We start from the raw sequence: 6,275 nt of genomic DNA on the forward strand, positions 1-6,275 counted from the left end.
ACAGCATCAACACATCCTCACAGTTTGGGACCCAAGATTCAGTTGATACAGATTTTATCTCCATAGAACGGTGCGTCGGAACTCCATTCGTTAGATCACAAACACTATACACTGTATACAATTCTTGGTTATGGGGTCAGCAAACATTCCACCTACCTAGAAGGAAAAACTAACACAAACAAACAACAAAAGCAGTAAACACCAGTTACTACCCCTCAAATAAAGATACAAATTTATTGATTACCATGATAAAATATTGTAAAAACATTATTCCTTACAGTAATGATATATAGAAGTTGTTGGCATCACAATTCACTACATGTCCGTAGTTTAATTAATTCTTTAAAATCATATGCTGTGTACTCCTGTATATGAATCAAATGCAAGATATGTATCAATTGGTGAAAAAGTTTTGTGACTGCAAAGTTCTACTATCAACACCAGAAATGTGAATCAATTGCTTAATTATTTACTTATTAACCATTTCATGAGCAAGTAAAGATACAAATAAAACCACCAGCATCATGCATGGCATGTTGGTATGGACCGCACGGTGGGACACTCTGATCGAACTCCATCCTCGAACACCACCAGCGCCGTCCGGTCACTCAATCAGTAGAAACCCATCGCCAATCACGGAATTCAAAAGCGGAAGGGATACGATAAACTTTCAAACAACGCAAAAAAAAAAAAAAAAAAAAAAAAAAGGCAGGTGCTATGCCGTGAATACCCTCGTGCACTCGGGTATTACCTGATAGCAATTTAGAATCGATTAATTGTAGAACGTGTGATGATGCAAAATCAATGCAGCACATTTGTCCACTAGTTCACACCGTAGCAATGGTTTGCACCTGAAGACAAATATATATATATATATATATATATATATGGAAGGGTTCAAGTGCGAGTTAGGCTTCCCGTGCGGTTGACGCACGTTAAACATTAAAATGATTCACCTTAAGTACACAACAAAGCACCTTAAGAACACAAACCAAGCACCTAAGGTTTTAAAATGACTCACCTTAAGTTTCACACAACTGACGCACCTTAAGCATACAAATCACGCACCTTAAGAAGGAAAACAACGCACCGCAAGAAGGAAAATCACGCACCTTAAGTTTCAACAACTACTCACATTAAGCAGAGGAGCGTTATGTTGTGCAACCGCGTGCACAATGCATGGTGCACACGGTTGCAAAAATGACATCGTTTTGACGTCCGACTTCAAAAAAAATCAGTTTCGATTGCTGTTAACGGCGTTATGTTGTGCATAATTTGATCTATATAGTTCATTCATTCTGTATATATAGTTCATTCATTCTGGATATAGAGTTCATTCATTCTAGATATATAGTTCATTCATTCTGGGTATATATAGTTCATTCAATCTGGATATATAGTTCTTTCATTCTGGATATATAGTTCATTAATTCTGGATACATAGTTCAAATTATGCACAACATAACGCCGTTAATGGCAATCGAAACTGATTTTTTTTTAAAACTCCGACGTCAAAACGACGTCGTTTTTGCAACTTGTGCACCATGCACGGTGCACACAGTTGCACAGCATAACGCTCCAAACCCACGCACCTTAAGCACAAACCTCACGCACCTTAAGCACAAAAAACACGCACCTTAAGAAGGAAAATCACGCATCTTAAGTTTCAACAAATGCTCACAGTAAGCACACAACCCATGCACCTTAAGCACAAAACCCACACACCTTAAGCACAAACCCACGCACCTTAAGTTTCAACAAATACTCACAGTAAGCACACAACTCATGCATCTTAAGCACAAACTCCACACAACTTAAGCACAAAACACGGGCACCTTAAGCATAAAAACCACGCACCTTAAGATGGAAATCCACGCACCTTAAATTTGACCCAAATGTAACAAATTACCAAATTGCCACCACATTTAAAAAAAAAATTTTTTTTGTAATCCTGGACGTTGATTTAAGCAAGATCAATGGCTTAGATTTAACCGCACAACCGCACCTGGGCACACCAACTGCACAACCCCTGCGGTCATGCGGCGGTTTTCAGAATACACCAATAATTAAGCAAGATATACACCATCAACGTCAGGAAATGCACCACAAAACACACACAAATTAGGTACGCATCACCAACAACAACCAATTAGGTATGACTAAAAGCACCACACAGTGTTCGGAAATACACCATTAGTGGTACGGAGGTATATGGGGTATTTTTGGGTGTGTTGTGTACTTTTTTTGGTGTATTTTTACATTTCATTGTTGTGTGTTTCTCTTACACTATTGGTGCATATTATTAACACTATTGGTGTATTCTGAAGAACCTTCGCACGACCGCACGGGAGGATCTCGCTGCATTGAACTTTTTCCTCTCTCTCTATATATATATATATATATATATATATATATATATAGGGTGCGAATCCAGTGAGATCACCTAATAAAATGAGATCATGAGATCTCATCTCAACCATTAAAAAGGTTAGAATGGATGGATAGGATTAAAAGTCAACTAACATTTAATTAAGGATAGTTTTAAAAGAAGAGGGTGAAAGAGTAATTGTGTTATGATGTTTAATTTTGGTTATAATTAAAATAGAATATTTACCATAATATAAGGGATCCTATTAATCTAAATAATTAATTATATTTTGAATTATAAGATGGATTAATACGTCTGTGGGTGTGTGTGTTTGTGATACTTGGCGTGTGCATGGCGCACTTCTTTTTTTTTTTTTTCTCACAATTTTGTGTTTTTGTATGTGCGTTACTTCTTTGGGTCATGTGCATAATGTATCCACCCGATATGTATTATGCATTTTCTATCCACACGAAAATACAAACGTGCATACAAAAATCATATTCATGTAGTTGGATTTGTTCGTTATGTATTTCGAATAAAAGAGCACATCCCAAAAAGAAAACAACCCACGCACCCGCCCGAACCAAGCTACGCACATACCGAATCATAGTTAAAAAAAAAAAAAAACACGACATGGGGCAAAGTTTCTGAGCCTAATATTTGTGTTGGTCCCGGTAGGGTCGAAAGAGAATCTAGAGGGGGGTAGGGGTGAATAGACTCTACTCGAATTTTGAAAACAACTCCTTTCGGAGGTTATGCACAGTGAAAAATTATAAGTTTGTTTTAAGTAGATCTTTGTACAGTTTCGCTATGAAGATTTAGGGTTTGGTGAATATGAATGCAATGCACGAGAGATAAATAACTTAATGTAAAGAGAGAGTAACATAGAGATTTTTATAGTGGTTCAGTTGTTAAAAAAGCCTACTCCACTCTTCTTTCACAACTCGTGAAAGGGTTTGCACTATCACTCCTAGTACAAACTAAACAAGCTAGCTTCCTTGATTACTAAACCGGACAGCTACTTGTGAAGGTTTTTCAACTCCTCGAGTTTACTCTGGCTCTATCAACTTCTTCTTCAGAGTTGAGGGTTAGAAAGAATTGATGTTGTTCTCCAACTCGTGAAATCTTGACTTGATGATGTTTGAATCTTCGATTACAAAAGCAAGATTTCTCTGTGTTGTGAAGCTTGAAGACTAGATGATCTCTCTTTTAGAATAATACTTCACAACAACACACTGGTTTGAAAGCTTTTAGAATTGCACTTGTTAACAAAGCTTTTGTAGATAGAGAATGAGTGAAAAACCAATGCCTTCTTCAGTGGTGAAGAGAGATATTTATAGGAGAAGAAAATCCACCCGTTGGAGGGAGATGAAGATTCAAACCTATTGACCAGTGTGTAAAAACCACTAGGCATGGAGCATTTAATGCGGCTGTACTGTGTAGCCGTTGGTGACAAAAAGTAGTGTGTCTTTTTGTCCTTTTGTGCTGACAAGAAGTACCAATCATTTAATGTTCCTTGATATTTAGAATATCATTCCTAGGACGCCATTTGTCTAGGATGATTCTCCAGTGTTGAGACATAGACAAACATTCTTCTTCTCTCACTTGTAAAAGTTGTGTAAAAGTTGTCTATTCAAGTCTGATTTAGACTTTTAGTCTCGGGAAATGTAGAACGAAGGATCGTCCTTATCTTTCGTTTTCCCTTCCAATCAAATGATCTTCCTTATCATTTGTCGATTACACGAGAGGTAGACCCTTCCATGTTTCGGTCTAAGTTTCTCTCTCAACCTTCTCTTGATCTTCTCTTCTTCAGATAGACCTAATTTACTAGACACAACTCAGATTCATGTAAAAGTGCTACTTAATCGAATCACATGGTGAGTTGAGACTGCTTTCGTCTAACACGAAAGATGCAAAGTAAAAAGAGGTGTCTAGGATCCTAGTTAGTTTGGTATCATCAAAATCTAAATACACTTATTCCTAACAATTTGCACACACTATACCACACCAATGCACACTTACTCCTATAACGTTGCCACACCTATGTAGGCAGTTAAAAAAAAAAAGTAAAATAGTGCACACACACCCATACATTGTTATGCACACGCCCATTAGAAGTAAAGCACATACCACAATGGTGTGTGCACAGAATATGCACACGCCATGTAACACAAACGCACACACTGAAATATGCACACGCTATGTAAGACTAATGCGCACACCCACGAAAGTATTAATCCATCCAAGAATTACCCAGAATTCATAATATAATTCTAAATATAATTAATTATTTAGATTAATATGATCCCTTATATTATGGTAAACATTTTATTTTAATTATAACCAAAATTAAACATCATAATACAATTACTCTTTCACCCTTCTCTTTTAAAATTATCCTTAATTAAATGCTAGTTGACTTTTAATCCTATCCACCCATTCTAACTTTTTTAATGATTGATATGAGATCTCATGATCTCATGATCTCATCTTATTAATTAGGTGATCTCACTGGATCCAATATATATATAGGCTGCGAATCCGGTGCACCCCCTATTATATATGAAATCATGGGATCACTTAGTAGCCATTGATTGATTCCACATGAATGGTGGATATTAGAAGATAATAATAAAGTAAATAAGGATATATTAAAAGCAAAAGGATTAAAATGTAATTGTAGTGATATGATTAATTATGGATAGATTTTAATTGGAATCTTTTGGATTATATTTAGGAGTATTTGATTGGGAAAATATATTCACACATAAATTACCAAATGTGCTGCACCGTTTTAGTTGCTTGGGTAAGGGCTGGGGAATAAAATGCATTGGCAGAAGAATGAGAGTTATCGCAGAGGCAGCGACGGAGATAAAAAACGGGAAGCTTTTCTACAGATTACAGTATGTGCAGTATTGTGGTGTGGTATGTGCATACTAGGCTAATAATGTGTTGGTTGGTGGTTACCTTGTTATTTCATTTGTTTTCCTCCCCTGAGAATTATTGAACTAAATATTAATTGATTAGTGAGGCATTTTTTTAGAGGTCCATGCATTGGCTTGTATTGGCGTGTGCGTGATAGGTATTGAGTGGTGAACCGTATGTTCTAAAATGATTGAGTGGCAGTGGCGAATGGTCATAGGTAGTCTGTGCCTGCTTGGTTGACGTAAAGTGTGATGGTGTAGGGTGCAGGGTGTAAAAGTTGTTTGTGAGTAACAGATTAAGGGTTTGTGCGTTTAGATGCTGCTGTGTGCATTTTGAATCGGTATGTGCATTTGTCACCAGTAGCTTGTGCGTTATGTTGTTTGTGTGATTGGGCATTTGATGTAGGATGTTTGTGCAATCCTGACTGCCAGCGTGTGCGAATGTAGTTGAAGGTAGTACGGGGTAGCTGTCTTTATGCATATTACAAATAATAATAGGATTACGAGCAGCCAACTCATGATTAGTTAGTACCCGTAAGAGCGTCAATGTAAGCTAACACAAAACACTAATACAACCAAGCTTATTAGATACAAATTAAACAGTGAATTCTACGGTTATTTCCAAATTAATAGAGAAATTAAATTATAATTACATTACACTAAACTTTGTTGTTCAACCCAGGCATACGCACACGCTGGTACAGTGTTACGCACAAAGTTCTACTAAAAAAAATGACAACAACATATTTCTCCCCAAATGAATACTGAAATCAAATTACAACATGTTCACGGGGTCGAAATTAGATAGCAACCACCTCGCCATTCGCTTAAGAATGTCAGGGTCCGTAAATTCAAGAGTTCCCCTAACCCCAGCTCAACGACAGCTCTCTTTTGCCGAGCACTAAATCGCTTAATGGGATTCACCAGGTGTTTCGGAGCCACCCGGATCTTAAGGGGGGGGGGGGGGTTGAAATATTGAATCA

The sequence above is a fragment of the Ipomoea nil genome, unplaced genomic scaffold (genome assembly GCF_001879475.1).
Source record: "Ipomoea nil cultivar Tokyo-kokei standard unplaced genomic scaffold, Asagao_1.1 scaffold2792, whole genome shotgun sequence".
NCBI lineage: Eukaryota > Viridiplantae > Streptophyta > Magnoliopsida > Solanales > Convolvulaceae > Ipomoea > Ipomoea nil.